The 16,255-nt window shown below is 37.5% G+C and overlaps 1 protein-coding gene across 6 annotated transcripts in view; it reads left to right on the top strand.

The window, feature by feature from the left end:
• SYNPR (synaptoporin) overlaps positions 1-16,255 on the top strand; it is a 321,242-nt gene that overhangs the window by 242,908 nt on the left and 62,079 nt on the right. The window contains exon 3 of one of the 6 annotated variants that reach the window (XR_013162663.1): positions 10,118-10,227. The exons of the other annotated variants lie outside the window; for them this stretch is intronic. The gene's annotated coding sequence lies outside the window, so the exon portion shown is untranslated. Of the gene's footprint in view, positions 1-10,117; positions 10,228-16,255 lie in introns of those variants that run through there. 6 annotated transcript variants of the gene reach the window in all.

Here is a 16,255-nt window from a genome sequence, read left to right as displayed (position 1 = left end):
CTAATTGCAATCCATAGGAGTTGAAGCCTTGCCAAACAGGAAGAATATAAAAGAGAATTCAAAGTAGAATACATAGTAGATGAATTTGTTGAAATAATTGCAGAAGGGCTAGGTAAGGATTTAAAAACTTTGGGAATTTGGTTTGGGCAACCAACCTTATTTCTGGGACATGAACCAGGAGACCCTTATGGGTACACAACCTTTCTTTTTTAAGCTTCAGCATAGCAGTCTGGGCGTGAGAAAAGTGAACCCTGCAGGTCCAGCCACCAGACCCAGCACATTAGGGTGAGGAGTTTGCAGAACTTTGTAGGGGGTCTCCAGTCTACCATGGGTGGACTCATTTCTGGGAACAGCTAATAGGTCCTACAGCTGGAAGAAAGCAGAAACTGCAGCCAAATTGAGGGGTGGGTCCCTGGCATCTCTAAGGATCTGCATTTGTCCAGCACAGTCTTGGTAGAGTTTTAAGCAAATGAGCTCACATTCATTGGGTGTAAACAATCCCTTGTGCCCTATCAAATAGACCCCAGAAGTGGTCTTTCTGCAGTGAGCACTGGGAACAGTTGAAGGGCTTTTGGTCTGGAGACCCTCAGCCTTCTCTGCCTTCTCTACTGTCACCCCTTCCCAACTACACTGAGGATCTTTAGGACATTCTTTAGGACATAGGGGCTATTGAACAGAGCTGAAATTCAGGACACAAATGTTGGGGAAATGAGGGGAGGATTAAGATTCCCAGTAAAACCTTCTCCCCTTTTTCTCCCTAGTTCTATAGGAATATTATGTCTTTCCCAAAGAGCTTCTAGAAATGTGAGCCCTACCAGGTTCCTCCCTAATGTGTCCCTACAGCAGGGTTCAATGAAATAATCACTTACAATGTCTTTCTCCTCAGCCTCTATAAGAATAGTGGCCTTCCTTTCTTTCTTTGCCTTTTACTCTTGCCCAGTGGAAAACAAATGAAAACACTGTCCAAAAGGTGAATTTTGTAGGTTGGTGGAAAGGAGTATTGGACTACTTATTTGAAAAAATTAAATGATCCTCTTGTAGAAAACTGAAACTTTATAAAAATAAGTGGCTTTCCCCTTTTCAATTATATGCTCTCTGGCTAGATAAAGGAATTCATTGTCACTTAAGTACACAGCATTTTGTGTTCTAAATAACCCTGCTTCCTAATGTCTTAAAGGTTACCAGCCTGAAAGGAATGTTTTACGCCAAGCCCCTGCAAGCATTGCCATGAGCAATAATAAGTTTTCAAGCTCACTCTGTTAGACTGATTGTCCATCCCAGATTAATTCAGATCATTCTTTATCTGCTAAAATGAGGAAGAAAGTTAGCCACACCATGTGGGCAGAGGAAGGGAAGATGTGGAAATGTGAAATGCATATCTATTTTCTAGGCAGCTGTGAACAAGTTGCCAGCTTCTGTCCTTGCTGCGCTCTCTGTTTGGATAAAAGAGGTGCAAGCAGCACATCAAAGCTGGTAGTCAATTTTAAATCCTTAGATTTAAAGACTGCCAAGAAACACTTAGGTCCCAATTCAGGCAGTGGTCAGCTGTCATTAAGTCTCACTGATGTCCAGAAGATGCAAACATCAGGCCTCAGAGACATTTGGCAGAGACCAACAATGTTTGACATCCTTATTTTCTCAAGCCAGTCCTAAGCAATTTGGTTCATTGCCCAAGAAGGCATAAGCCTTGGAACCTGTAATATTCCATGCTAAGGGAAACTATCCTCTGCAGGTCAGACTTAATTTTGCAAACTCCATTTCCTCGAGTTAATTGGTCATTTGGCACTTACAGGAGGATTAGTTGGCTTGAAGTTTCATCTCCTCCCCTAAAATCTTCCCCAGTTCTCCCAGCCATAGCACTTTATCTATACCTCAGTTGTAGCACTTAAAACAGTCTCTCTGGCATTACCATTATTTTGTGTGTTTTATCTGCCTTACTAGACTCCAGCTTCTCTAAGGAACAAGACTCTGTCCTAAAACTTTGTAAAATAACATCTATTCAGGGTTTGCTGTGTGCTCAAAAGACATTTATTAAAAAGCTAAAGGCTGGAAATGAAAGACAAATTTAGTGGTTTTCTCTAACTTTATCAAATGCCACTGTCTCCTATTATGCAAGGTCTCGATCAATTCCTTCATAAGATAATTCTGGAACACTTAAGAAATTCTGGACTTTAAAAGGAATGAGAAAATTTCAGGGGAATTTAGAGGTGAGCCTTTTAGAAGATTAAAAAAGCCTACAAACAAATACATGTATAAAACCCACTCTAAAATATACCAATCTTTTCAACAAACCTGAATTATCACAGCCATTCGGACCCATTAAATCTTTATGTAGGTGGGATTCTGGAATAGTTATATATAGATTTCAGATGGAAATATGAACTTCAAATGAATTTTTCCAGGAATGAAGGAACCAAATCTGTTGAGTACTGAATCCTGCTAATCATTTTTCTCCTTTTATAAAACCCTTCCTCTTTCTTCCCTCTCACTCCCCTAATATACTTTGGTTCATGTTCCTTAGCTCAAAATACAGACTATGAATATTTGCATTGGTTGGCCATGTGAAATTTATTTTACAAGATTTAGGAGTCCAGGGAAGCTAAACATGGAAATGCAAGGTAAAAAAATATTTTCAGAAAAGAATGCATTTGGATCATGCAACATATCCAGTTAGAATCAAAATAAAAAGCTAGAAAAGTGGTGTATAAGGTAGCAGCAAAGAGAAAATAGAGGGGAGGAGCCATGGACTTTTCCAAACTTTGAGATTTCTGCAGCTGATGCTTTTTCAAAATAAAGGGTCTCTGTCTTTTTGTCTTTATGAAACTAGATGTTTCAGTCACTTGTAAAGAAGTTAGCTTAAAATCAATCTACATGTGAGCCATGTGCTTTCCCTGTTACCTGCTATGTGCCAGGCACTGTGCTAGGTGCTAGGGATGCAATAAAGATCTAGAGTCTCCCCTCCTTCTCTTCCCCTTTCCCTCCCCTTCCCCTCCCCTTCTTCTCCCTTCCCCCTCCCCCTCTCCCTCCCCTTCTCCCTCCCCCTCTCCCTCCCTTTCCTTCTCTCTCCACATGTGTGGTAGTTTGGAGCTGTTATATACTGCAGAAAAGGCCATGTTCTTTTAATCTATTCCTGTGGGTGAGAACTATTATGGGTGCGACCTTTTGGTTAGGTTATTTCAATAGAGATATGACCCAGCCCATAAAAGATGGGTCTTAATCCTTTACTGGAGTCCTTTATAAGAGGATAAAAAAACAGAAAAAGCCCCCAGAGTTGCTGAGAGAGGAAGCCACTGAAGCCAGAAGCTGAAAGAAATTAAACCTAGGAGAGAAGAACCAGCAGTTGCCAGCCATGTGCTTTCCCACAGAACAGAGGTGTCCCAGGTGCAAGCGGCCTTTCTTCAGAGAAGGTATCATGCTGTTGGTGCCTTAGTTTAGACATTTTCACAGCCTCAGAACTGTAAATTTGTAAGCTAATAAATCCCCATTGTAAAAGCCACCTATTTTTGGTAGATTGCATTCTGGCAACTTTGGCAAACCAAAACATGTTTTCCTCTTTTCTGGCCTCATTATCCTGGAATAGAATCTTATATGCCTGCCTAGATCTTTAAGCCTTGTGATGAAACTTGATATTTGATCACATCCAGATCTCACATGCAAACCTGAAAATCAAAGAACCGTTCAGAAGAACAATAGGTGTCAAGTAAGCTAAAATAAGAGATGTCAACTCCATGTAGGATACTAAGATGAATAATACTTGCTCCCATGTTGCAAATGTCCCTAACTTTAGGCTTCAGTTTGACTTCCCTCCAGGGCTGAGATGAAGAATGGAGAGGTAATCATTACTGTGGGTAATCATCACAATGGTTCTCCTAACTTTGACCTCTCTTTTCCTACCTCCCAGCCTGAGAAACTTTGAAATGTAAAATTATCAAAGACAACCAGCTGGATAGAAAATGACTAACTAGTGGTATCTACAGTTGGGAAACAAAAGTCATTTGATCAATATTTGCCAAGAACACGGAGGTATTGTTGGCACACTCTTTGGCTGATAACAGTAAAAACTTTTGCTTAGCATGGTGGCTCACATATAATACGTACTCAATAAATATTTATTGAATGAAAGGAAAGCCTGTGTAAAATGATGAATCAAGCCATACATGCCCATATTACCTGAATTGCAAAAAACTGAGCCTAAGAAAAATGAAATAATTGGGGGAAAATCAAAAAGCATTATCCAGAGCAGCAGTTCTCAAATGTTAAGTCCCAGAACTTTTTTATTCTTAAAAATTATTGAAGCCACCAAGAGCTTTTTACTTATGTGGTTATTTCACATAAGTCTATGAAGATTTACCATGTTACAAATCAAAACTGAGAAACTTAAAAAACACAGAAACCTACAAGCATACATTAGCCATCAGAACAATAACAGCATCTTATTACCATATAGCTTCTGGAAAACTCCACTCTACACTCAAGAGAAAATGAAAGTGAAAATGACAAATAACATCTTAGTATAATTATGAAAATAGTTTTGATCTTGTGGAGGCCCTGGAAGTTTTAAGGTCTCCAAACCACACTTTGAGAATCTCTGATCTAGAGTTGTCAGAAAGAATTAAGTATTTCTGGATTCTGAACAAAATAATTGAATATTAAATTATTTGCAAGACATTTGTAGCCTCTCACATGGATTAGACCTCGGTTTTTATTTATCAGGGAAGGAAGATGGATTTAACTTCTGTTGTCTTCTGTCTTAAACATCCTGTGAAGCAAGAAGAAAAATACTAATAGAAGGTAGCCCTTGACCTATAAAGAATGTTTCCTTGAGACATTTTCAAGTTTAAATACAATTTTCCCTCTTAAAGAATTTTTGCCCCTTCTATGAATAGGTGATATGTGTCACTGACCTCATTTTAAAAATCCCAAGTCTTTCCAATAAAATCCTTGCCAGGCATTGTACAAAAATATCTTTCACTGAAGAAGTGTGCCAAGTGGGGAGACTTATCTGGGGAGAGAAGTTCAGGATATGGGCTTGAATAAGCGGGAAGCAATTGAGCTGGCCATAATGGAAGATTGCTTGAGACCACAAACATTTAAACTTTAGAATGGGTGAAAGAGTGAAGCCGTCTCATTCCTTCTCATGGGTAGATGGAAAGACAAAGCATCTCATTCTCAACAATTAGGTGGTCAAGGGAGGCCTCTTGGCGGTAGGGACATTTGGACTGAGAACTGCATGAAGAAATAAACTGGACATGAACCATACATGAGATAGTTCAAAGGCCCCAAGAAGGGTGAAATTCATGTTCTAGGAAGAGAAGGAAGGAAGTGGGTATGATGATATCAAAGAAACGGGCAAAATTCAGGTGCGTTAGGTCCTTCTGGGCCATGTTAAGGGTTCAGATATGGCTCTGATACAAGGGAAAGCCATTGGAGGAAGGTTTTATGTAGGAAAGTGACATGTTCTGATTTAAAAATATGTGGTTATTGTGCAGAAAATGGATTCTTACATGGCATGTTGCAAATGCAACTGGGAAATTGCATGATTAATCCCCTGGTGACTGGCAAAGCATTAGAAACATGGGTGGCATTTTATCTACTGTCAATAAAGGGCACTTTTTCTATCCTGAACTGATAAATGTGTTGAACAAACTGTTTCTAGTTAAGTGAAATGAACAATGTTTCCTTGTTTCTTAGACATTATTTTGAAAAAAGATTTTTGTATTTATGTTAATATTAATAATCAAAAGAATTGGAAATTCACAATTCCATAGTCTCTTGACAGGGCAATAGCTTTTTGGTGATTTAAAGGAAATTGCATTTTGTTCTATATGTATAAGTGATTACTGTTTATTTCATTATAATCTGGAAAATATATTGAATTTCCTAGCAAGCAAGAGCTCTGCCAGGTTCCCTAGTTTATGCCTTCAATGAGGCCTGCTATTATGTGAAGAATGAAATGACTCCAACCAAAAACAGAAGATGACCAAATACTGCTTTTAGGTGGCTTTTTGACAGAGCAATGTATTAATAGGACATTCCAAGTTTCCAGATCTTTGAAATCTGCTTTTTGAAAGCATTTGAGATTTTTAAAATCAACTTTAGTAGATTTGAACCTTGAATTTTGAGTTTTTGAAACTTTGCAAGTCACGTAATAATACTAACTATAGTTGCTAATTATATGTATAAGCACGACGATCAGTGCAACGTATTCTATTTTCTCATTTGAAGCTCATAAAAACCCCTATATGGTTTAGGTGCTTTTGTTTCTTGCATTTTGCATATCAGAAAGCTGAGGCTCAGAAAGACTTGTCTGAGGTCACATAGCTAGTGATTGATGGAGCTGCTTTATTTTGACTTTCAAATAAGCAAACAGTAAGTTCAAATGTAGTATTTCATTGGGCATGAAATATAGATAAATATAAGGCAGGCTAGGGCTGGGTTGTGTTGGAAATAGCATCTCATTGATTGCACTAAAATCCAAATATTCTTCTCCATGTTACCCCTAGGCCTGAGAGCCAGTGAGGTACCTGGGGAAGGGTTGTCACTGGCTTTATCCATGCTGGACAAAATGTGGGCTCATGATATAGTCTGAGTGAAAACCTTAGAACCCAGCTCTTATTTCCATTTTCAATACTGGGTCACCAAAATGATCAAGTTTAGTGAATCTTAATCTTTTCCGGAGGTAGGAAACCTATTGAGAATCTGTAAATGAATACACACACACACACACACACACACACACATGATATATATACATTTGAGATTCTTCACCATAGACCTCCAAGAACATTTAAACCTCTCATTTTAGATTTGATAATACTGAGTGCTTAGCTAAATCCAAAAATCTAAGTCCCCTCACTTTTAATAGTTCTAGTTCTGAGATCTAAAATCTGAGAACTATTCCATTTGAAAGAACTGGCACTCTTCTAAAGTTTGTCTTTCTATTTTGGGGGTATTAATGTCTTTTCTTTTATGAAATGTTGATAATAAGTAATTAATCTTCTTAATTTTATTTTTGTTTTGAATGTCCTCACCTGGCTAAGTAAAAAAAAAAAAAAAAAGTACTAATTTTCTGCTGGGCCCAATACACTTCTGGAAATTGTACTGACCCAAGAAATCTAAAGCTCTGGAATTACTGCTCCTAATGACATGCCTCTCTATGTCCTCGCAGATGCCACCCCAAACAGGTGGCTTTACCCTTGAATCTGATGTTTCAGAGAAATGAAAGTACTCTAACAGGACCTGATTCCTTCCACAAATTCATCGCAAAGGGAAAAAGGGAGGTAGAGTCTGTAGGTTCAAAGAGCTCTAAGGGACGTATCAACCAGATACATTGTATGGCTTCTTTGGATTCTGATTACTATAAACCAGCTTGAAAAAATAGAAGACAGTAAGGGAAATTTGAACCCTGAGTAGATAATATGGTGATATTTTTTAGGTGTGAATTATAGTATTGTAGTTCTGGGTTGTTTTTCTTAGTTCCAGTCTTTGAGAAATACATGCTGAAATATTGCAAATGAAATTGTATGATGTCTGGAATTTGTTTCAAAATAATCCAGTGACCAAGATGTGGGAGGCTGGAAGAGGAGGTTGAGATGGAAAAAGACTGGTCATGAGTCGTTGATTGTTGATGGTGGCGAGCAGATACATGGAATTCATGGTTTGTGTAGGTTTGACATTTTCTCACTAAAAAGCTTTTTAAGTAGAAACAACAGAGCAAAAAAGAAATAGAAGGGAAAACTTTCACATACTGTTTGTGGGAGTGCAAATTACTACAGCCTTTTAGCAGGAGCTTTTGACAATACAACTCAAAAACCATAAAAACTATACATGCCACTTAACCCAGCAATTCTAATTCTGGAAAATTATAGAAAGTTTTCATAGAAGTGCCCAGAGATGTAAGTTGAAAGCATGGTTTTAACAATGAAAGATGAAACTATCAAAATGCCCATCAGTGGAGGACCATTTAGAAAATTACTGTGCAACCTATACTGTTTCACTAAACAGAACATCCTGTACAATAGGATAATTTATACATCCAGTTAATATGTCGTATGACTGTTAAAAAGAATAAAGTAGATCTTAGTTAAAAAAATAAGACATTCGTTAGTTATATTATTAAATAAAATAAAGAACCTGTTTCATGTCTTTTTTAATTGTTATTAACGGAGATGGCATTATGAGAGACCTTTCATTTTCCTTCTTTAAATATTTCTATATTGATTGCATAAATAGCATATTTTGAAAAAAATTAATGAATCAAATCAATTTGATTTGATGTAAATTTCAAACAAAAGTTTAGCTCAGAAAGATTTCTACTAGCCTCCCCCATGTTACCAGTTAGTTTTTGAAAGTCATAAGTATTTATTTTCATCAAATCCTTTAAATTGTTTACTCATGAACATTTCTATAATAAATAAATAAAATGGATGGATAATCAGGTATCAGCTGGACAGACATTCAAGGTTAAAAAATATTTCTGGAAATGTTTTCATTTTGTAATTCACTTGAGTAGAGTACCACAGTTCAGGGAAGATAAACAAGAGGAAAAAGGGATTTGCTGTGAAATATCTGAATGATGGCCTCATTATCTATTTTAATTTGACAACATAGAGGCAGTCTGAGCTCTCTGTGGCTCAAAATCCTATTTGAAGAACTAAAATTAATAAATCACAGCTTAGTAAGCACAGCAATGCCTCTTTCCAAATCATTATACAGGTTTTATAGAGTTTTCCTCTTCTCTTAGTTCCTTTCATTCCATGCCTTGCCTTGGTCTCCACTGACCCATTCCTTTTTAATCACCTTGGAGTCTACCTTTTCATGTTGACTTGTTGGGGGTAGTGATGGGTGAAATTCGAGAAGATCCTTCTTAACAGTACAATGTACTTTGAATAAATTGGATAACTATATTTCTGGCATATCCAGATGGGGTGGGGATGTGGGACAGTAATTTTCCAGCCTTGTCCCCATGTGTATGAGCACAATTAATTGTATAGAAAAGAGGATTGTTTGTAATAACCTTGATTGCATTTTCCAATCTGTAGCTCAATTCCCTCTGCTTTGACATTTATTCTTACCCTCTAAAAAATAATCTTCTCTTAATGATAATATTTAAGTAGTAGAAAGTTCCTCCTATGGAGACAATAAACGTTGACACATTTAATACATAACCAAATCAGGGAGAAAATGCCCCAATTGTGTTTAAGCATAAAAGTACAGCATTTTGTCTTTCACTTAGTTTTTCTTTCTTTAAAAGAAAATAATTTTAATAAATGCACGCTGTTCTTGCAAGCCTTGGGGAGGAAGCTGTTTTAGATTCAACCAAGGTTAGAAAAGAACTGTCTGGAAAAATGATTCTGGCTGCCTAAATAATGCCATTTATCTGAAGATAAGAAAGCTGGAGGTCATCTTTTGGGTCTGACAGGAGGGAAAGTAAGGGCCATCTCAGTGTCCACTTATCTTCCTGGAAACAAACAGCATCATTAGAATCTCTGAGGTGCTTCTAGAAGAGTGTGTACTGGAGTTTTTCATATTTCCACTTGCTTTGATGTTGGATTGAGCTTAGTTGTTACCATTTTTGTAAACAGACATTCCAAATGTCCATCAACCTCCAGTCAGAATCTTGCATTTCAGAAAAACTCACTCCATTCTCCTTTGCACAGTTGAAGACTTCAAACTTATTTCCAACTTCAGCAACCTGAGTCCAGTTGCCAGAGCCTTCTCTATTTTCTCAATCCCCTGAATACCTTTGTCTTTTCAATTCCAAATAGATCTTAGAGGTGAGGCTCTGTGAAGACACACTGTCTCCTCAGATTTTGACCATAGTAGGAAACTTGTCTTGTGAGATGCTGGTGGCATGAAGGAAAATCTTGCTCTGATCAATGTGTGAGTCTTTAGACCCAGTTTGAAATCACCTACAAACCAGCAAAGCAGTGAAACAAATTGTCATGGAACCCCTACATTCATCCCCAAGCCACTCTCCTGTTGAAATATGACTGAAGGCAGCAAGTAGAAGAGTTAACCACAAGAAGGCCATCAGAAAAGCTAGCAGTGATGCAAGATGTCACTAAATATGTGATTGAGAAAAACGATTAATAGCATTATTTGTATTTTTCCATAGGAGAAGTTGAGTAAAAACTCTGGGGTCAGATAGATTCCATTTCCAAGTCCCTTACTTCAGTGAGTCACTTAACCACACTGAACCTCAGTTCATCACTTTTAAAAATTAAGTGAGATAGTAAGTTAATAAGTAAAAGCACTAGGTATGTGTGGGACCTACTAACATGCGCTCGATAAATGTCAATCAGTGGATAGCAGCCAAGAATAGTAGAAGTGAAATCACCATCATCATCCTAAATAACATCTCCTAGCATCATGCTTCGGGTACAATAAGAAAACCAAGGGAAGTGACACGCACACCAGGCGTGGGGAGTGCTTATCCTTTGCAACCTCCTAGGTAATCTTCATCTCTTACTCCCCATAAGTCATCGTCTTCCCATCTTAGTTCACTAACAGCTGGCACAGAGGGCTCAATAAATACCTATTGATGTTGAAAATGGATGGTATACAGGAAAAAGTACAATAATGCAAGCTAGGGTCTATAGTCAGCTGTAACATCGTAACATGCTTCCACTGAATGTAACAAAGGCATTATGCCAAAATTAATGTCAACAAGTGGGAAGTATGGGGAGAGGTATGGATTCTTTGTCGAAGAAAAGGAAATGTCTTTATATAGATTATAGTGGCAAAGGCATGTCTATTTACTTAGGTTGGATTGTATAATGTGCGAATCAAACTGTTAAAAAATGAACAGAGTGAAACTAGTGCTAGAGAAAATGTGGAGAAAGAGATGTAGCTATTCACTATTGGGAGGAAAGCTGAGAGGTTCAGCAACTCCAGAGGACAGTGTGGTGGTTCCGCAAGAGGCTGGGGGTGGGGTTGCTAAGTGATCCTGCAACCCCATTGCTCAGTATATACCTGGAGGAACTGAGAGTTGGGACAGAAAGAGACATTTGGACACTGGTGTTTATAGTGACAGTGTTCCTAATTCACAATGGATGGAGATGGCCTGAGGGTACAACAACCGAGGGAAGGAAGTGGGGAACTGTGATATATACATACAAAGAAATATTGAGCAGCTCCAAGAAGGAATGAAGTTGTGAAGCATGCAACTAGGTGAATGAACTTTAAGGACAGTATGTTGGATGAAATGGCAGAAACAAAAAGACAAATATTATCATACCTCACTCATATGGACTAACTATAACGTACAAACTCAGAGAATTGACGTTGAAAGCATGGGTTATCAGGTTGGAGCGTATTATAAAGGGCCCTATATTGTAAGCTCTTACAGCAGTCACATATATTCAGGAGTTTTGTTATTTCTAAAATCTGAGATTTTGAGCTATTTGAATACAACCTGGTTGTTCCCTGAAACTTCAGGTATGTATGGGACACCCTGAGACTCTGAGTTAGAGCCCTGAAGCTATGAAAGTCAGCATTGCACGATACAGCAACTGTTTAAAAAGTTGAAAGAGTAATCAGAATTTGATTCGAGATATGAATGAAGCTGATTTGGATAGAACTAAGGTAAATCAGAGTACAGGGTAAAGAATGATATGGTCTGTATTTTAAAACTTCAACTTCAGTGTGAGACCAAAGAAAAAGATGTTAATTTGGTGCAAAATTTATATTTTGTTTAGTGCATTATCTAATTTAACTTGTAGAATCAGTTTATTTGAACACCATAATTATATGAAATCTTGAATAGGGCATGAGATCCTGTTGGTTTGTACAGGTTAGTGTGAGGCTGCGATATATCCCAGAGTAATTTGAGCAGAGAATGAAAAAGCATTTGCAAAGTCCCTTTGGGAGGACTGGGGAGAAAGGATGAAATATTCAACTTCACCACCTGGGGAATTCCTGATACTCTCACAAGCAATGGGGACAACCAATTCAATAGGCTGAGGCCTCAATCTTGGAGTTCGCCCCTATGAAAACTATTCCTGCAGAAAAGCTAAGCCTAATTATAATTATGCCCAAGAGTCACCTCCGGAGAACCTCATTTGTTCCTCAGATGTGGCCTCTGTCTCCAAGCCAACTCAGAAGGTGAACTCACTGCCTTACCCCCGACATAGGACATGACACCCAAGGGTATAAATCTCCCTGGCAATGTGGGACAGGACTCCAGGGATGAGCCAGGACCTGGCATACTGAGGTTGAGAAAGCCTTCTTGGGTATATTGAAATACTAGTGGTCAATGAGAAAGAGGGATGTATGAGTTTTTCTTTGTTTTTTCTTTTTATTTCTTTTCTGGAGTGATGCAAATATTCTAAAAATGATCATGGTAATAAATATACAACTATGTGATGATATTGTGAGCCATAAATAAATAAATACCTATTGTATGAATGAGAGACTTGAACATCATAAAGAATTCAGTGGCATGGAAAACTTATAAGTTGGCTCATGAATAAGAAAACTTAGAACTGGAAATCAGAAAACCTGGGGTTTAGGACTGCCTCTTCTCCTTGTCAACTAAATGATCTCTCAAGGTCACTGAGTTCCAACTTCATCTGTTAAATGGTGAAGGTGGCTGCCAAGAAAAACATGGGATGTTGTGTTTTGTAAACTGTCAGAATTTTATAGTGATGTGTCTTGTGAAATATATAAGCTGAGCAAGGGGAGTGCACATGTGTGTGTATGTGTATCAATGCACACACAAAAACACTTGCACATATGCTCATACAGTTAACAAAAGAAAAGTCAATCTAAAAGTGTTTATAAACTAGCAAATGCCAATATTTTATATTTAGAAGAGAAAAGGAAAAAAAAGGAGCAAGAGGATTAAAATCTGTCACCTGCTAAAAGGATTGAAGCAGGAGCTATAGATAATAATCAAGTTAAGAGAAAACATGCTCAGCACCTCAATTTGCCAGTTGCCCTCTGATCTTCCCTCAGCTATCAGAAATTCAGCAGCGGCATCAAGGGTGATGGGCTGAATTTGCTCATCACCCTTGATGCTTCCCACATTTGTGCCCGGACCAGGTCACAGCCCTTGTCATCACCGTCTCACACTCATCCACCCCCAGTATATTCTTAGGAATTTTGGTCCTATTTTCTTCTACACATGGTAAAAGATAGTTAATAATTTCAAAAGTCTTAGTACCAGACACACATAATGGTGTGTGCTCCTGAGAGATGAATCTGTGCTGTACTTTGCCAAATGTCTCGCTTTCTATAAAGAATCACACAGTAATGATCACAATTTCAGTACCTGATGTACTCAGGTTCATTCATCTTCCACTTGCTTTGAGGGCAAATATTAGAATAATTCATGACAGAATTTAGAAACTAGGAAACAGTTAATGACTTTCTATTGATTGGTCTACAGAGATTCACCACCCTCCTTCTTGGGCACCTTGTACAATGCCTAATTCATATACTTACTTCAAGGTATTAGCAGAACAAAAATTGGCTTAGAATCCTGCTCAGTATAAACTCTTTGTTTAGGTCTACCATTAGATTAGATGCGAAGAGAAAACCTTAGATTGGGCCATTTTTATACAAGCATTCACTGTGAGATCCAATGGTGCTTTAACTTTTATTTCTCTATTAGAAGGGTTGTAGGTTCACAGAGAAATCATGCACGAAATATAGAGTTCCCATACACCACACTAGTATTAGCACTTTGCATTAGTGTGGTAAATTTGTACAATTCATGAAAGAACTTCTTTCACAATTGTGAAATGTGTAGTACTTTCTAGTATAGACTCCTCCAAACCTTATTGACTCATCTCTGCAGTCCACTGACCATAGGCTCTCAGGCAAGCTCACTACCCACTTCAAGTATTGATTTTCTCATCATTTATGAACTGGTGAAAGTAATAGCACCTACCTAAAAAAAGTTATGAGCATTACATTAGATACAGGGAAGTAAAGAACTTGGCACAATGCCTGGATTTTAAAAAATATTGGCAATTATCATAACATATTTTTATTAATAAAGCAACACCAAATTGCCTTTCTCCAATTCCCTGAAGGAATGGTTACATTTAATATTTTTCTAGCACCTACAAAAAACTAAAACTTTAGTTCAATTGACGCAGCAGTGAAATGTTTTGAAGACACTGTTTAAGTATGAATAGGGGAGGGTAAACAAATAGAGACTTTTCATTGATAGACACAAAGCTAGTAAAAGCCAATGAAATTCAGTTACCCCTTGATTGACTCAAGCCAGCCCAGGAGGAAATTATATATATGGACTCAGCAAATTAGATTTAGTACCTTTATGCAGCCTCAGCAATTGCTTCCTGACTAGTTTCTCACAAAAACAGAGGTGACTGATGATACACCAATTGATATGCTCTATCTATACAGAACAGCTTCTCTTCTTGTTTAGGTTCTAAATGAATGATATTTGCTTCCAGAATTATTACAGCTGCTAAACACATGCTGACTAGAAAATATGTAAATGTTTCTAAAACTATCTGTAAATATATCTTACAATATGTAAGCATAAAAGAAACTTTCCATTAGCTATATATATAGGTTTCATAATACATACCATCATTTCATATAACATTCAAGATACTTAATATGAATTGTCATGCTCAGACTGTTAGGAACTGGCATGCCTTTCCTTCCCAAATTATCCCCTGCCCCCTGCCATGGAATAGGCACTGGGTCTGAGCTCCACTCCCCCCTGCCCTCCACCACACACACATAAAGAATTCAGACACTGTTTCATTAGGTGACAGAGCTGATGTGTTAGAAGCAGTGGCTGATCCACAGGTGCATCCTGGTGCTGAGAAAATGAGCGTATGCATCTCTAAATAGGTGCAGCAGGTGACGTGATCTTTCCTGCTGTTTCTATTGTACATATTGTTTACTACAAGAAAATCTTCCCAGTTTGAGGGGAGCCCATGGCTGTATCTCCATCTCACCTTTCCCCACTCATCCCCTTTCTTGTTATGCTGTTTCATATGCCATAGCTCATTTTCTCCTAGTGTTACCAAGTGGATATATATGGCATAATTATTTTTTAATCTATTTCAATTTCAGTATTCCCACAGAATACACTATTGACAAATATTTTAATATCTCTGGCTCATCTGTGTAAGTGACGCTCAGTATTCACAAGCAAAATCAAATGGACGTTGTGAACAGTGCTCTCCTAAGTCAAGCAGTAGATAACAAAGGATACATTTTTGAGAAACAAGGAACTTTGGGAGACTGGAATTTCCTGCTTTGGCAGTTCAACTAGACCATACCTCTAGAGATTTTTATTCAGTAGATCTGAAATCCTGCCCTGTAATATATATTTTTATCAAGGTCCCTAGGTACTACTAGTCCATGGGCTCCACTTTGAGAAAACATTAATCCTTGTTAATGTTCATATAATTTAACATAAATAGATTAATATAGAGGTTTAAAAATCAGGCTCTGGAGTCTGATGCTGATTTAAATCCCTGGCCTGGCATTGATTGACTAGCTTAGGGCAAATTACATCATCTTTCTAAGCCTCAGTTTCTTCATCAATAATATAAGTTTGTTATGGACATTTACTAATGCATATAAAACACTTAATAGAATGCCTAGCACACAGGGAATGTTCCAGTATGTTAGTTGTTATTAGCATTGTTATTTTATCATCATTATTATCTAAATTGCAATAGGATATGCAAAATGAATCTGTTTTAAAGGAATCCAGTTCTACTTAGTAAGTAAATTACTTCCTGAGCATAAGTAGGGAATTTACCAGGTTTGTCAATAGTTTTATAATCATTGCTACTTTTGTAATTTTCAAGTGATAGTTCATTGACATAAATAGGCCTTATTCATATCTATTTCCTAGGGCCTTATCTTCAAGGGATACCAGTCATTTCAAGAAGAGGAATTTGGCTCCTGTATTAAATTACATTTTACCACTCAGTTCTAGTTCACATCATGAGCTACTATACTGGATATAACACATCTTTCCTAGGCATCATTTACTGAGCAGAAAGTATTTCCCAAATGCCTCATTTTTCTCTATCAGGTAACATATTGAGCTTCACTGCTGCCCTGATAGAAACTTATTCTTTAAGATAAAAGTTCCAAAATCTCAATAAAATTAGGATCTATCAATCATCTTTAGAATCAGGAAAATCCATTCATTTAATCGAGAAATAGATACTGAGTCCCTAACAAGTGTGAGATATTTCTGATACACAGAGGAGAAATCCAAGATCCCCATATCATGGAGAGCTTTGCTGAG

This window comes from Tamandua tetradactyla, chromosome 15, assembly GCF_023851605.1.
Source record: "Tamandua tetradactyla isolate mTamTet1 chromosome 15, mTamTet1.pri, whole genome shotgun sequence".
Lineage (NCBI taxonomy): Eukaryota > Metazoa > Chordata > Mammalia > Pilosa > Myrmecophagidae > Tamandua > Tamandua tetradactyla.
This window is presented reverse-complemented; position numbering and strand designations above follow the sequence as displayed.